The 17,500-nt window shown below is 33.6% G+C and overlaps 1 protein-coding gene and 1 long non-coding RNA gene across 3 annotated transcripts in view; both read right to left on the bottom strand.

Moving 5' to 3' along the window:
* The window catches only part of LOC147011450 (glutamate receptor ionotropic, kainate 2-like), a 446,205-nt gene that overhangs the window by 362,292 nt on the left and 66,413 nt on the right, over positions 1–17,500 (bottom strand). The gene's annotated exons all lie outside the window — the stretch shown is intronic.
* Positions 16,581–17,500, bottom strand: part of LOC147011451 (uncharacterized) — a 2,403-nt gene continuing 1,483 nt past the window's right edge. The window contains exon 2 of the long non-coding RNA XR_015051774.1: positions 16,581–17,500. This exon is cut by the window's right edge and continues 1,108 nt beyond it. This is a non-coding gene — a long non-coding RNA (uncharacterized LOC147011451).

The following is a 17,500-nucleotide window of genomic DNA, read 5'->3' as shown; positions in this document are numbered from 1 at the left end:
TCCCGATTCACTGAATCGAACGCTTTACAGAGATCAACATAGGCTGCAAGCAGCCCCTGCCGAAACTCTCGTCTGCGTTCAGTGAGGACACGAAGAGCAAGGATACGGTCAATCGTTGACCTCTTTGGTGTAAAGCCTGACTGCTCTGGACGCTGGTGCTCAAGCAGATGGTGGCGAACCCTATCAAGAATTATCCGAGCAAAGACCTTGCCCGGCACTGAGAGCAGCGTCACCCCTCGGTAGTTGTTGCAGTCTTGGCGATCACCCTTCCCTTTCCAGAGAGGGACAACAAGGCCCCTCTTCCAGTCAGTTGGGATGATGCCTGTGTTCCAGGCAGAGCACAAAACTGCATGCAACGACGCGAGTGCAGCATTTCCACCAGCCTTGAGAAGTTCAGCATGGATGCCACAGATCCCTGGAGCTTTGCCTCGTTTCAACTGGTTCACCGCAGCCCGTGTTTCCACAAGCGATGGTGGACCACAGTTGATTCGAGGGTCAGCAACAGGGATTGTAACACCCTTGACGTCCAACTCGACAGCTGGGGGATCAGCCTGGTACAACCGCTCAAAGTAACCGGCCCAGCGGGCCTTCACTTCAGACTCCTCTGTCAAGAGCCTACCACTCTCTGCTCGAACTGCAGTGCTCCGAGGGATGGGCTTGGATGAACGTAATGCGCGAATTCCCCTGTAAGCGGGACGAGAATCACCTGTCCACAGGTGATGCTCTACCCCTCACAGATTCCTCGCACATAGGCCTCCTTGTCCACCCTCAGTGCACGTACAGTTTTACGCCTCAGCTCCCTGAACAGCTCAGCTCTGCCATTCAGCCTGGCCCTGCGACTCTGGTCAATGGTATCCAGTGTTCCTTGAGAGACAAAATTCTTCTTTGCCCTGCGGTGAACTCCAAGGCATCCACCGGCAACATCAAGGACGGTGGTCTTGAAGGTGCTCCACAACTCTTCAGGAACCCCCAAAGCACCCAGACCCCCCAAGTGTCCACTCAGCCTGTTCGCAAACTCCTCAGCTACTCTCTCATCCCTGAGCTTGGCAACATCCAGCCTAGGCTGGGATGGTACCATTCTCCAGGATTTAAGGTGCAGCTTTAGAGTTGCTACAACAAGCCTGTGGTCAGTATTGAGGAACTGAGCACTCCGGTAGACCCTGCAGTTCTGGATCATCCTCCAACGACCGTCAATGAGGACATGGTCAATCTCCTTTGCCACACCGCCAGCGTTGGAATACCAAGTCCAGCGATGAGCTTGCGGGCGCTGAAACCATGAACCAGCCACCCTAAGTCCATGACTTCTTGCAAAGTCAAGGAACTTAGTGCTATTCTGGTTCATAGTTCCTGACCCATGGGGACCAACACACACCTCATAACCATCCCTATCAGTTCCAGTCGATGCATTGAAATCCCCCAAGACTAGAAGTGTATCTCGTCTGGGGCACTGATCAACCACAGACTCGAGTGTGGCGTAGAATGCATCCTTCACGGTAAGATCACTCGCCTCAGTCGGAGCATAAATAGAGACCAGGGAAATGACACCTAAGGAGTGACGAATCCTTAATCTCATAATACGCTCGTTGACCGGTGTTACCTCAATTATCATTGGGGTCAGCTTATTGGACACAGCTACAGCAACTCCTTGGGTATGGTAACCATCAGAGCGACCAGACCAATAGTAGGTGTAACCACCCACCATTATCTCGCCGCAATCCGGTCTCCGAACCTCAGAGAGAGCTGCAATCCCGATGTCCAAACGCTTGAGCTCAGATGATAACAGAGACAGGTGATCATCCTCTCTTAGGGATAGGACATTCCAGGCACCCACCCGAAGGGACCGCCTCAGGTTAACCCAAGGAGACCGCCGTCTGGTGGACGACACCTCAGCACCACTCCGACACACTCTCCCGCAATCTGACCCAGGGATGTTACCCCGTGGTTTCCCTCCTATCAAAGATTGGGGGTCCCGAAGGCTTTGCCCCAATCCCATCATCCGGTGAGCTGCCCTGCGAAGGGAAGCTGCACAGGAGGTACTCCCACGGAGTGGGTTTTCAGATTTTTTTGCGCTTTTGCGTTTTGCGGAATGAAGCGTTTTACGGTGGCTGGAGTGCAAATCCTGCCACCAACCTCCTAATAAGAAGTAACCCAACTGCAGGAGGACGTCCGCAGACACAGTTGGGCACTAGATATGGATGGCCGTTGGCTCACAAGGAGCTCCTCCGCCCTTTGACAGGTTTTGTTTTTAATCCTGCTGGGTGTCCATATCCAAACACCCTCCTCACCAGAAAACCTGGTGGGGGAGACGGTTTAGTCGCCGACAACCCGACCATGGAACAGGTTAGTACAGGTTTACATGGTACCTGTAGCAGGTCACAGATCGAACCTGACCTGACAAAAATATATATATGTATATATATATATATGTATATGTATATGTATATATATATGTATATGTATATGTATATATATATATGTATATGTATATATATATGTATATATATATGTATATGTATGTATATATATATGTATATATATATGTATATATATATATATATATATGTATATATATATATATATATATATATATATATGTATATATATGTATATATATGTATATATATGTATATATATAAGTAGGGTAAGAATACTGATTCTGGCTCACTTTTCCCCATGTAAATGAATGGGGGATTTTCAGCGATTCATATTTTTTTCCCTAAAAATAAATCCCCTTTTTATCCCAAGGTATATTTATTTGTCTCCCCTTTTAACCTGGAGGTTGAACCTCATTGAATTGAACACCTGGGGGTTGAACAGCTCACTCATTGAACCTATAAAGATTTGTTCATTCTCAAATTCCTTCAATAGTTTAATTTTCTTTGCACAATAATCCCCATCTAAAATATTGACAAACAAAACATTTGAATCTTTATATTTTTTAAGATATCCCTTTTGTGCCATTTCGAAATGATAAACTTCTCTTAATGCTCTCATCTGACCACCTCCTGAGCCACATATCATTTTGAGATTATAGTAAATTGTTTTTTCATTGTTCAATTGATAACCATCAAAGTTTTCAGTCCATTCAAGGATATTCATTTTTTTCTTTACATCCTCTAACTTACTAGTTTTTAAATTAATTCGCTTATTTGTTTTATTTACCTTTGTTTTAGTTATTTTTTCAATAAGACTTATTTGATATTTTTCACATTCATTATGTTTTCCATTTATATACCAAGACTGAGATTTTCTCCACTCTTTAGTTTGATTAATACTTGGTTTAACCATTTATATATTGTGAAAAAACGCGGCGGTAGCCCTTAAAAAACCCTAACCCATCTTCCCATCGTTAAAACATAATCTATTTTATACACTCTATCATACAATATCCATATGGAACACAATCTATTCCATTATCTAAAATAAATCTCTTATCATCAAAGGCTCCTAATGCCTTTTTATTTACTTCTTCACTATATATGTTATGTTTATAACTTCTTATTGTATTCATTTTCCTATATTCTTCTTTCTTATTCATCAAACAATTATAATAATTTCTAAAAGTTATTGATTTCTTTATTACATATTTCTTTATTCCCTTTAACCTCTTATCAATCTGTTCACCATACTTATAAGCATATGCCTTTGCTCTCAATCCAATAAACTCACTCATTACTTTTCCACCCAACTCATCCTTAAACTTACCAATAACCTTTTCATTCTTTTTGGAAAATAACTCACTCTTCTTGCTGAAATTACTTGTATCATATACTCCAATATTTTTCTTCATATCTTCATAAACATCATCAGTTTTTATATCTAGGATAAAACTATCAGTATCCATATACAACAATGAAACATTTTCACCATACTCTTTCTTTAAGTCATTATACAAATAATCATACATCAATATCTTTGATAAATCAAGAACTGCTGTTCCAATATAAATTGGTTTATCCATTACAATACTTTCCTTTTTCATATGAATTGCAGAAAAGTTCTCTGAAAAAACCTCTTCTCTCTCAAAACTTGGTTTATTTATCAATCTCGAAGCTTCTTTCCAAGATGTTGCGAATCTAATGTTTTGCCTGTTTCTAACATTTTCCATAGTCTTTCCAAATACAGCATTATTCATTAATTTATAAAAGTCCCCTTCAAATTTTACTTTTGTATTTGCTCTCATATCTGTATTAAATTGAATATACTTTTTCACCCAAGGACTTTGTTTAAATTTTAAAACTCTATGAATTTTAGCTACTCTCAATCCTTCTCTCAAAAACTGTTTTAAGCTTCTCTGATGCAAAACATATCCCTCTTTATCATAGAATGTTGTTAATAACTTTTCTGTTGATTTGCCTTTAATATTAAAACTTTTATGATAATCACTTAACCATTCTTTCTTTGGAGTTTCTTTCTCACATGCAAAAGGAAGATCTTTATGCTTATTATGAAGATCACTCGGGTACCTCAAATCAACTTCAAAATAATAACCTTCTTCTTCGTCATTCAATTCCTCTTGAGAAGAAATAACAATATTCATCAAAGCCTTTTCATAATCCTTTTCTTCCACCCACTCTAATTTACCATAAGGCAGAGATTGAGACATTGCCCATCCATACAAATTATTAGCATCAAAATACATCAAATAATTACTATCTTTTTCACTATCATAATTTGGAAGATATTTATTATTTGCTTTAGCATATCTTTTTGAACATACTTGTGATATTCCACCTCTCTTGGACTTCTCAATCATCAAAAGCATATCCACATCACTGATTAAATCTATATCTTGTTTTGTCATTTTCAACATTGCACTCCAAGCTAAACCAGGAGCTGTGAAATAGTGGGCAGGATCTAATCCATAACAATTTTTATTATGACAGAGTGATCTAAAAGCTTCAAACACATCAGCTAACAATAAAACATCTGTTTTTAGATATAAATCGTGATATTCTCCAAGGTTCTTTATCTTAAATATTTTCCATATTTCTTGTGCGTGTTTATATTCCTTATCACTTATCTCTTCTTCATAAAGGTTATTATAGAAACTTTCTTTTGAAGGAAGTTGTGTTTCTTTAAATCTCATAAATGAATCCATATAATCATAAGGATAAATTCCCTTACTTGTAAGAATTTTCTCTTTACTTTGAATTTCATTCCTTGTTTGAATTTCCTCTCTCGTAAGAATTCCTTCTTTAATCAGAATTTCATCTTTAATCTGAATTTCCTCTTTAGTTCGAATTTTCTTTATAATTAGAATTTCATCTTCAGTTAGAATTTCTTCATTAATTAGTTTCCTCTTTACTTTGAATTCTCTCTTTAATCTGAATTTCCTCTTGAGTGAGAATTTCCTCTTTTGGAAAGAATGAATTAAGATTTGGAAAAGAGTCCGTGGAGCTTAGATTTGATGCGAGGTAGGCTAGTGGTGTTCCCATAAACTTGTAAGAATCTAAAAACCTAATACGAGTTAAAGGTTTTGTGAATATCATTTTTGAAAATGAAATATACTTTTGACTTGTGTTTGTTATAGCAGAAATATTCCCTGGTGTTTTTGAAAGTTCATTTATAAATAGATGTGTATCATAGTTGGCGCTGTTGTGAAGAAAGACTGGAATAAAAGAAGGTAATTTATAATTAAGATTACAACAGGAATGAGCGGGACCTCTATATTTACCAGTAAGATGACAATGGTCTCTAACTTTAGACTCCTTAATTTCCCCCTCACAAATATGACAGATATTGTTCATTCTAAATTCTAATTTTTCTTCTTTGGTTAATTTCATCGGTTCATTTGTTTCTTTCATTAATTTAGTGAGTCTTATACAATCCTTTTCTAATCGTTTTACAAACTCTTGTGAAGCATTTTTTCCACGATAATGTTCAAGTTTGTTATACTTTTCTCCAACAGATGATTTGATATAATAACAGAAACCACAAGGAATATGTTTTTGATATTTATTTGTATATGGTTCTTTTGGATTAGGAGAAGCAGTATTTATCTTTTTAAGGATACATTCAAAATCAGCGTATATCACAAATGGGTGCATGATAGATTTATTATAATCTTCAAAATAAATCTTTTCACCAGGTTTAGGCATTGTAATTACAGCTGATTTATGATTACTACAATATTTTGAATGTTGTTCTAATCGTTCTTTTGTATGAAATGAATTAAGACATCGCTTACAAGGATATATTTTGTTTGCTGTTCTGAATACCTGAGAAGAGATTAATCTTGATAAATTATTGATGTATGTGTAATGTGAATTCTTTCCAACACTAAAATATAAAAGGTCAATGTGTGTTTCTTCATTTTTATAGTTGTTTGAAATTTTTAATATTTGAACTTTGTTTGTATCCGTTAATCCATATACATTAATAGAAAGATTATTCTTTTTCTCAAATTTAGGAATATCTGTTAATGGCATTGGGAATTTAAAATCTTTAATGTCCAAGGTATTCTCATATTTCATATATTGTTTTACTCTTTCTGAATTACATTTTGGTGGATGTAAGTGAGCAAGAACAGACCAGAGAAAACATTTATTATCATTGTTCTTAATATTAACAACTGCCTTCTTTAGTTTTATTTCTTTTGGTAATTCAATATAAGAAGAACCTTTAACAGGGTTTGTTTTTAGAATGTGTATATCTAAAAAGATGATTTTTTTAATATTGAATCCACTTCCTACCACTGTATTATCAACATCCTCCTCTTGTCTTGATAGTTCTTCATAAACCCCACTATTCAAAAAATCTTGAAATGATGTTATAAAATGAAGATCTGTTCTCATATAAGGAGTTTGTTCTTCATCTTGTCTTTTCATATTCATTTTCACTCCCATATAAAACTTTAAAGTTTTCATTTCTTTTAATGTCTTTTTAATAAATTTTTCAACATCGGGTTTCACTATTTCAATTGATTCAGCTATTGATGATGGACCGGGTTCTCCAAATTGAAAAATCCTTATTTTTATATGCCCTTTAAATGCCCCATCAGTGTTTTCAATATAATAGTCTCCCTTTACTTTAAACTCATTTTTCTTGTGTTTTTGTGATTGAAGATGTTTATTATAACTACTCTTCAAAACATCCTTTGAACAGATATCACAATGTTTTCTTTCCAACTCAAGAGGAGATATTTTATGAAACAGATTAAATGTGTGTTTGTTGGTTCGGAGGTGTTTTCTATAATGTTTATATTCGTGATTACAAACATCGCAGTACGTTGTATTCACCATATTTATAGAATAAAACTTTGCTTAAACTAAAATTTTCTTGATGAAAATTTCGTTTAATTTATAGGTGAATCTGTGCTTAAAAACATTTTATCCTCCAACTTTTTCACTTAATAAATACAATGTTTCAAGACACAAAAGACAAGTTTCAATCAATCTCTTCATCTGTTAAAGATACTGAGAAATATGTCAAGGATGTAAAATTGAACAAAGATAAATATAACAACTATTGGATAAAAACTATTATGGTAAATAATATGAGTTCTTCAATTTCCTTCAGTGGAAGGGCTTTTAGTATACCTGGTAGAACATCAATTAAAGTATCTCTAACAAAAGTTTCTCCTCTCCTTCTAGTAATATATTCAAAACTAGAAAAAGCAATGAAACAAGAAAAAGTATCAAAGAACAAAAACCTTATGGATGAAGCTTTAGAAAGAAAAGATAAGACCATCTGTAATATGCAAGGAGAAATTTGTATTTTTTTCAACAACCTTAAAGATGTAAATCCTGATGAAATAAAGGATGTTAATATATCAGGTGAAATGACATTTCGTTCAATAGTAGTTAACGATAATTTTAAAATTACCTTTAATATAAAAAATGTTGTCGTTGAATCTGATAATGAAAAAAGTATATCGATATCGATGGTAATATACAACTGAAAGTATAGATGAATTTCAGTTTAAGTAAAGTTTTACTTTATAAATATGCTAGACTTTCCTGATTCTCCATATGACAAATTTGAGAATTGTCCTGCGTGTGAAAGACGGGGATTAAACACAGAGTCAAAAGCCTATAAACAATGTATATTCTGTGATTATCTTCTAATTAATGATAATAAAAAATATAAAAAGGAAAATAATTCTTTTAGATTTACACCAAAAATGAATTACTTTACAAGATTGATTAGAGAAATGAATGTAAAGTATGAGGATGATAACACACCTTTCCTTACAAGGGAAGAAACTGAACGTATAAGAGAAATGTTCAAAGGATTGTTGTTGTATATTATTCATGGATGTAATTTTCAGGGAAATATCAACACAAGATATTGTATAAATAAAATAATGGATTATCTTGAAATTAAACCTGAACTTAGGATAAAATATAGAGTTTCTAAAAAAGCTAATAATAAATTAAATAACCTGTTTTTCAAATATATAAATGAATGATTTTTTACCTATTTGGGAAAATAAGATAAAATTTAACAACCATAAAAATCTCCCAAATTCATTAAGATGTCTCATAGTTGGTTCAAGTGGATGTGGAAAAACCTGCTTACTTTTAAAAATGCTCCTCACTCCCAACTTTTTAGATTATGATAATTTAATAATTTTCACAAAGTCGAGTTTTCAACCAGAGTATCAACTACTCTCACAAGGTTTTAATGCTGGTCTTCAAAGAAGATATAATAGGTTTATTTAAACGTCAAAAAAACCTAAATGATTATAACATTGAAGATATAATTCAACTATTTTGTGATACACAGAGATGTAAAAAGAAATCAAATCTTATAACTTGTATTCTTAGTGATAATACGGATGATATACCGTCTCCCCAAGATTTGGATAAATCAAAAAAGAACCTCGTTATCTTTGATGATTGTGTTAATGAGAGAAACCAAACGGTAATGGACAGCTACTACACAAGAGGGAGACATTCTTCTTGTAATTGTATTTATCTTAGTCAATCGTACTTTCAACTTCCTCGTCGTTCCATCAGAAACAATGCTAATACTTTTATTTTATTCAAGTTAAATTCAATAGATATCAATAATTTTTGGAGAGATAATTGTTCTACATTATGTAGTAAAAAGAAATTTGAGGATTACATGAAGCACACGACTGAAAAATATAAATATATTGTTGTGAAACAAGATGAGATATTAAGGGATATATTTTTTGTTTTATAAACAACTACATATATAAATGACAACTATTATTATAAATCTTGTGGGTAAATCTGCTTCTGGAAAAAACTTTCATAAATCAAGGTTCTTGTGTAGTACAAATGAGAATATTGTAAATTTACTTAAAAAACACCCCGTGATACGCATTGTATCAACAACAACTAGAGCAATAAGACCTGGAGAAGTAAAAGGTGAAGATTATCACTATATTTCAGTGGAGGAACAACAACAGATTGAGGAATGAAGGACAAATATTTGAGGAGGTTTCTCTTGGTACAACAAAATATTCACATTGTAAGAGTGAGTTAAAGAAACTAAAATCTGGTGGTGTTGGGATATTAGAAACTAATCCAGAAGGAACGAGACAAATTATTAAATATCTGAGCGGAGTGAAGATTTTATCATTCGGTTTTGATGTTGATGAAGAAACTCAACACAAACGTATGAAAAGCAGAGATGCAAGGATTAGTGAAGAAGAAATTACAACTCGCATTAATGTTAATAAAGAATTTGATGAAATATTTAAAGAAAAGGATTTATTTGAACACATCTACTTGAATGATGAAGAAAAGGAAAATTTCCCTGTTGATCTTTACAATTCATTAAATGATATTTTACAATAAATAAATGGATACAAAAGAAAGAGCAAGAAGATTTAAGGAACATCAAGAGTTGGTTTCAAAAGTTGTAAAACAACAGGAAGACATAAAGAAGAAACGCAGACAGAAACTAACGGGCGAAGAAGCATTTGAAAAAAAACAAGAGAAATTTTTTAAACCACTTTTAAAAACTTCCCAAGAAAAAATGAAAGATGTTTCCACAGTTCCCACAGTAGAATATACTCCTAGAAAGCTTCAAATGTTAAAAGATTTCAGTCAAATGACGGAGGAAGAATTAGAGCATATTGGAGAATTAGAACATGATGAAGGTTTATTTCAACAACTGGAAGAGATTAATCAACCCCCTGATTATATTGTGAATGCTGTTCAAAACAATGAATATTCAGCAGATTCAAAAACCAAAGCAGGACTCATTCCAACAGAACAACCAGCAATATTTCATCTTGTTCAAGAAAAGGTATTGATATTTAATGATGAATTAAGGTTCTTAAGTTCTGCTCAACCCCCTGTTAAACTAACTCCGAGATTAATGTTTCTTCTCACAAAAGATGGAAGGCAAGGTTCAACTGTGAGGGATGAATCAAAGTATATTGATAAACCATTGGATATGGAAAATAATGATGATAGAGTATATATTGATTTGCTGAACACTCTAAATTATAAGGTTATTCTTTCTGGTAAAAGTAGGAAGAATGAGAAGGAGAAACACATTATTCAGGCTTTAAGTATCCTTGGTTCAGGTATTAGTTTTCTTCCAAATGACCCATCGCAATTAGTTAATAGACTGTTATTGTTGTTCGGCAGTAAGAAGGCTGGAAATAACAATTGTTTTAATGAAGCATCAGCCATTTTAGACCAGTTGATGAACATGAAAATAATTAATAAATCTCAATATAAAGACATTTTATCTCATATTAAATAAGATGAGAAGCACAATCCTGAGTTTTAATTTCACAACAAGCGACCACACATCTTCATTCCCATACCCACTACAGCTTGACACAACAAAAGAATATGAGGCATCTTTATTGTCCATGGAGACTTATAATACCTTATTTAATATAACCGAGAAAAATGACAAGTTTAGTTATAATCCGGGAAGTGGATACAAAACGATAACAGTCTCACCCGGAGCATACGAGATTTCTCAAATATCTTCCGAAATTGCTCGTCTTATGAAAGAACAGGGTGATGAACCAAAAAATATTGTTATAAACATTCAAAAACATACTTCAAAATCAACGATTAAAGTTAAAAATAACTACAAGGTTGATTTCACAATTGATAATTCATTTAGAGAGTTATTAGGTTTCTCCTCAAAAAGATTGAAACTAATGGGACGTTTTACAGTGATAATGTCATTCAAATATCCTCAGGAATAAATTCGGTGTTAATTCACTGTGATTTGATTGATGGTGCTTATAATGATGGATTAAAAACAAATACAATATTTTCATTCAGCGCATACTCAACCCCAATTGGTTATAAATTCAATATGGAGCCTAAAAATTTGGTTTATCTACCTGTGTCAGGAAAAACCATACACAGAGTAAATTTTAGGATAACCGACCAAGATAATCGTGTGATCTCTTTTAATGGAGAAGTTATATCCATCAGAATTCACCTACGTGAAGTTTTTCAATAAATAAATACGATGGTTATTGTGAGGAAGCACGAGTTGGGAAAATATAAAATAATTACAGGGGATGGGATGTTCCTTTCCCCGTACTACAAGGGTGAAGGTATGTATCTTGGTAGAGGATACTATAAACCTAAGAGACAAAGGGGTGTTGGACATCAATTTAGAGGAGATGGGATAATTGATACTCTCATGGGTATTGGTTCAACTATTCTTAAACATAAAGACCTAATTGGTTCAACTGCTTCTGCTGTGGGAAATGTAGCAGGTGCTGTAAAGAGTATAAAAGATGCTCAGAAAGAATCTCATAAATTACAAGCAATAAAAGAAATTAAGAAAGGTAAAACTCAGTTGTCCCCCAAGAACGACAGAAAATAATTCAAATACTTGGATCAGGGTTTCAAAAGTTTTAACATCTTTTTCCTAAATAAATACAAGTATGGAAGCAATTGATAGTATCTATGATTTGGATGATACTATTATTATCTCAAACTCCACTAAAAAGAAGATTACTTCAAGGTAAATGCAATAACTGGAACAGACTGGAATACAAATGGTACAAAAAGTTTTGAAATAAATAATCAACAAACCTATTTGAATCTCTCCGAAAGTTTCTTGTTGTGTAAATTTAAATTCACTAAGGCTGGGAATAACACAAACGCTACACTTGTAAATGATTTCTTCTGGAAAATGTTTGATAGTGTGCGATTGTATATTGGAACACAAGAAGTTGAAGCGGTTGATTATGTCTCTGCTGTATCTGAAATGATGAAATTTACACTCTATACATTCAGTGATAGAATGGGAAAGGGGTCTGTCGAAGGTTTTATTCCTGATATGTCAACGGGAACAAACACAGACCCTGGATATATTCAAAGGAAAGGAATGTATAATGATGATACAAAAGCAGAAAATAGTTTTACTGTGGCAGTTCCTCTTAAAGGTATATTTGGATTTTGTGATTATGATAAAGTTCTGTATGGTCTTAAAATTAGATTTCAACTACAAAGGAATGATAATGAAAATAGATTGCTTTTTGGTGTTGGTAATGCTTTTGGTGATCAGAATAAATTTGTAATTGAGGAGATGAGTTGGTATATCAGTGAATATACTCCTAATCTTAAAACAGAAGAGATGTTGAATCGAAGACTTAACTCAAAGAATCCACTCAGTGTATCATACCTCAAAAGAAGATGTCAACACGTTAAACTCAATCAAACTACTTACACGTGGAATTTGGGTGTTCTGGAAGGAAAGCCACGATATCTGTGGATGATTTTTAAAAAGCCAGATGGTGATACTGCGACTGATAAGAATAATGCATTGAGTGATAATGCTAAGGTGAAACAACTTCGCGTTTCTCTAGATGGAACATTTTATCCACGAGATAGATTGGAAATTAATTGAGAAAAAAATGATTTTGCTGAAGCATACAAGTCTTACCAAAAGGTGTGTGAAAGTAATGGAAATAAAGAACCTATTTTGGATATGACAGCATTTAAAAGTTTGTATACAATCTATACGTTTGACCTGAGCGCTCAAAAAGAAACTATAAAGTCTAATCGAGTGGATACTTCCCTATACATTGAAAGAGGAGAGAGTGAAGAAGTTGATACATATTGTTTGCTTTTGGAAGAAACAGAATTGCAGATTAATACAGATAATGGTGTGATGATTAGTCTCACATAATTTTTTGTTAAATAAATGAGTGGCAAAGTACCAACTGGGGTATATGTTAATCAAATCAATCTTCATAAACTATCATCTTGTGTTCAAAATCAAAAGCCTTGTACGATTAACATTAATACAATTCAGAGAAAAGGAGTAGTAAGAATTGATGTTTTGCTCACAAGAGAACAGGTTAAAATCTTGAATGACACTGGCTCACTTAAAATTAAAATGACAAAACCAATGTTGAAAAAATATTCAATAAGAGAGACGAGTGGAGGATTTCTCCCATTTCTAATTCCTTTATTTGCTGGTTTAAGTGCGGTTGGAGCATTGACGGGTGGTATTTCAACAGCGGTCAAAACTGCCAACGAAAGGAAGGCTCAACTCCAGGCTCAAAAAGAATTGGAAAGACATAACAAAGAGTTGGAGAAACAAATTAGTGGAAGTGGTGTAATTGTAGATTTTGCTGAAAAACTTGAAGGTCTGCCTGATAAAGCGAGATTGTTAGTTGGAGATATGCTTTCTTCTATAGCACAAGCAGGTGTAAAATTAACGAAAAGAGGTAATGGATTATATCTTTCTAATAAATAAATGAGCATTGATGAGTGGTTGAAAGAATTTGGAAAGAATACAACATCAAATTTACAACTTGCCAAATATTGTAAGAAATTAAAAATTCATAATGTGGTTATTTGTATGAGAGATGAATTAACAAATGTGTCGAAACATACAAAGAATATTATTATGAACTTAGAAGATAATGATGGGAACGGTTCTCATTGGGTTTGTATTTTTAATAGTCAAGACAAATATTATTTTGACAGTTTTGGGTTCCACCACCTGTTGAAGTCATAAAATTCTTACAGAATGGTGTTTATCAAACATTTCAAGTCCAAGAATTAAATTCCAAGTGTTGTGGTCAATTATGTCTATATGTGTTATTTCAACTCAACAAAAATAAAAAATTTTATGATATTATTTTTAATCTAATATAAATGACTTATGTTGGTAAAGATGGTTCTATCTTTGGTGTATCTCAAGAACTGGATATTGATTTATCAAATTATTACACAAAGGCACAGGCTGAACGACATAAATATAATATAAACAAAAATATTAACATGAAAAATGCTTATAAATTAAAAAATTATCCAAGCCCGACTGACGCGAATGACTTGGTGAGATTAAGCGATTTATCACAATATATATACTTAAATAAAACGGCTGTGTATTCTAAAGATACAGAAGTGTTGATATTATCTCCAGGTCATACAGAATTCACAGTTCGAATTAAAATAAATTTTTATAAAGAAGGGCGTATCGTTTGTATGAGAATAGAACAATGGGGGTATGATATGAATGATTTAGGGTATAATTGGTCATTTAAAATTAACCTCGAAGACCTGGAACAATTAAATCAGTCTCGTAAGGAAGAATATTATCCACTTGGTATCGAGAATGAGTTTTGTGGAGCCACGATTAGTAAACAACAAATAAAAGAATTTAATAAGGGTAAATATAATAATGGTTTTGCCCTTGTTTATCTCATGAAAACAGAAAAAACAGGATTATATATAATAAGTAAGGAAATACAAAATGATTTAACTATGGGAAGATGGGGAGGTGTTTCGTGCCATAATATTATTCTAACATATATTTCTAATACATAAATGACAGCAAGAAGGCTTCAAGAAAATTATCATTTCTGTGTTCAAGCATACCTTCAAGAAAAGGGTATTCGGTATTTTAATAAATATGTTCTACAACATAAGAATGAGGTATTTTCAATAAAAGATTGGCATTATGCTGATGTTGATAAACCGACAACTTTAGATTTAATTAGAATGTTAAATAATGAAAAAATTATAAGGTTAAGAAAAGGTAAGGCTCTTTTAGAAATTCAAAAGAAATTTTATTGGTTTCCTGTTGTAAAAAAATTATTTTGGATACAGGAATAACAAGAAATCCTGATGAATATATGTATAATATTCTATGGGGTGTAAACGATTCAAGTATAGTAAGGGATGAGGAAGGAGTTGAAGAAGAGAGGGAAGAGGAGGAAAAGGAGAAGGAGGAGAGAGAGAAGGAGGAAAGAGAGAATAGAGAGAGGGAGAATAGAGAGAGGGAGGAAAGAGAGAAGAGAGAGAAGGAGGAAAAGGAGAAGAGAGAGAAGGAGGAAAGAGAGAATAGAGAGAGGGAGGAAAGAGAGAAGAGAAAGAGGGAGGAAAGAGAGAGAATGAATAAATATCAAAATATGGAAACCAGTGAGATTCAAAAAAGAATAGAGGTATTAAAGAAAATAACTCAACCCACCAGGAAGGAATACAAAGAATTAACAAGTCTATTTGCAATACTTTCAACAAAACTATTAGCATCGTCAAGCTATTCATTTTAATTCAAGTTTTTTCTTAAATAAATGGAGGAGAGAGTGAAGGCATTTCTAAGGATTCTTTATGTTTTAAAAATTAAGATTCAAATGTGCATGTTGGAAACTAAAAAGGTTTTTGCACTCTGCAGGAATTTTTCTCATAAATAAATGAGTTATTGTCTCAAATGTAAAAAGAAAACTAATACTAAAAATATTTCATATATTAAAAGTAAAAATAACAGGGTTATACAAAAAGGTATATGTTCGGTGTGTGGTTCAAAAAAAAATCAATTTATCTCCAAACACAAACTCGGAGGAGATATACAAAAGTTTTTATCAGGAAGTAAATTTACAACTACTGGAATACCAGGGGAATTACATCTTCCAGGGTATTCTTTCTGTGGTCCAGGCACAAACTTAGATAAAAGATTAGATGAGGCAGACAATCCTAAATCCTGGAGTAAACCAATCAATAGAGTTGATGAAGTGTGCATGAGACACGATATTGATTATGGGAATACCACAACGTTGGAAGAAAAGCATGAAGCCGATAGAGAAATGTTGTATAATTTGTCTCTGATACAAAATCCAACCTTGAGAGAAAAAGTTGATAGGTTCATCGTGAAGAAGATGATTAGTGCTAAATTGAAACTTGGACTTGGAAATTCAAAAAACTTATAGGCTCTAATGATGCCATTAAGACTGAAGAGCAATTAGCTGATGAATTACATAAACCAATATTCACAAAGTTTCAGAGAAGGAAAGTTTATTCCAAGGAAGTTGATTATATCTGGTCTGCTGATTTGATTGAACTCAATAATGATAAGGGGTACAAGTATGCTTTAACCGTTATTGATTTGAGGAGTAGATATGCGTGGGTTGTCCCTTTAAAAAACAAAACAGGTAATACTCTTATGTTAGCTTTTCAACAGATATTTAATAAAAGTAAGAGAAAACCTAAGAAATTGTGGACTGATGAGGGTAGAGAGTTTTATAATAAGACATTTTTGAATTTTCTAAAAAATAACAGTATTACATTATACAGTACCTTTAATGAAGGGAAGGCAGTTGTTGTTGAACGTTTTAATCGTACCTTAAAAGAGAGACTATATAAAAAATTCACACAACTCGGTTCACAACAATGGTTATCTTTTATTCAGGATATTGTGGATAAGTATAATGACACGATTCACACGTCAACGAATATGAAGCCATCAGAAACATTTACAAAATTAAAATATGAAAAAGAGATTAATGTCAGAAAACCTAAGTTCAAAGTTGGTGATATCGTAAGAATATATAGGTGGAAATCTCATTTTGAAAAGGGTTTTACTGAACGATGGACGAAAGAACTTTTTAAAATTGTTGATGTAATAGATACAGTTCCTTGGACTTATAAAATATATGATTTGGAAGGGGAAGAGATTTTAGGTTCATTTTATTCACAGGAATTACAAAAGACAAAACTAAGCAGATAATACACCTTTGTGGACACTAGAGGGACAAGTCCGAGGTGTATTACAGTATATAATGTGTGTCAAGGGGGACGTTCTTAGATCTGTGAACCCCAAACACAGAATCCTCAACTGAATAGTCAAGGTTTAACTTTTGTTTGTGTGTGTGTGTGTGTGTGTGTGTGTGTGTGTAATGGGAGCAATAGGTTGGCGCTTCACTCACTCCTACTATACACCGTTGTGGACACTCGAGGGCCAAGTCCGAGGTGTATAACAGTATATAATGTGTGTCAAGGGGGACGTTCTTAGATCTGTGAACCCCAAACACAGAATCCTCAACTGAATAGTCAAGGCTTAACTTTTGTTTGTTGATGTGTATGTGTGTGTGTGTCCCAACCCTCACATTCAAAATCTCAACCCCAACCCTCACATTCAAAATCTCAACCCCAACTCAATCCTCGCCCAACACAATGTCTTTTTCAAAATGAGATTTCCACCTATATATATATATATTTTTACGTTTTTTTTCTTCTTCCAATTCTGTCTTTTAAGGCTTTCAGGTTTGATGACGTAGAAAGGGGGAGTAAGCCTGCACTTT

Source organism: Eptatretus burgeri, chromosome 15, assembly GCF_056783735.1.
Source record: "Eptatretus burgeri isolate ZD-2024b chromosome 15, Ebu_testis_v1, whole genome shotgun sequence".
Lineage (NCBI taxonomy): Eukaryota > Metazoa > Chordata > Myxini > Myxiniformes > Myxinidae > Eptatretus > Eptatretus burgeri.
Note: the sequence above shows the minus strand (reverse complement) of the source record. Positions and strands in the feature narration are given on the sequence as shown.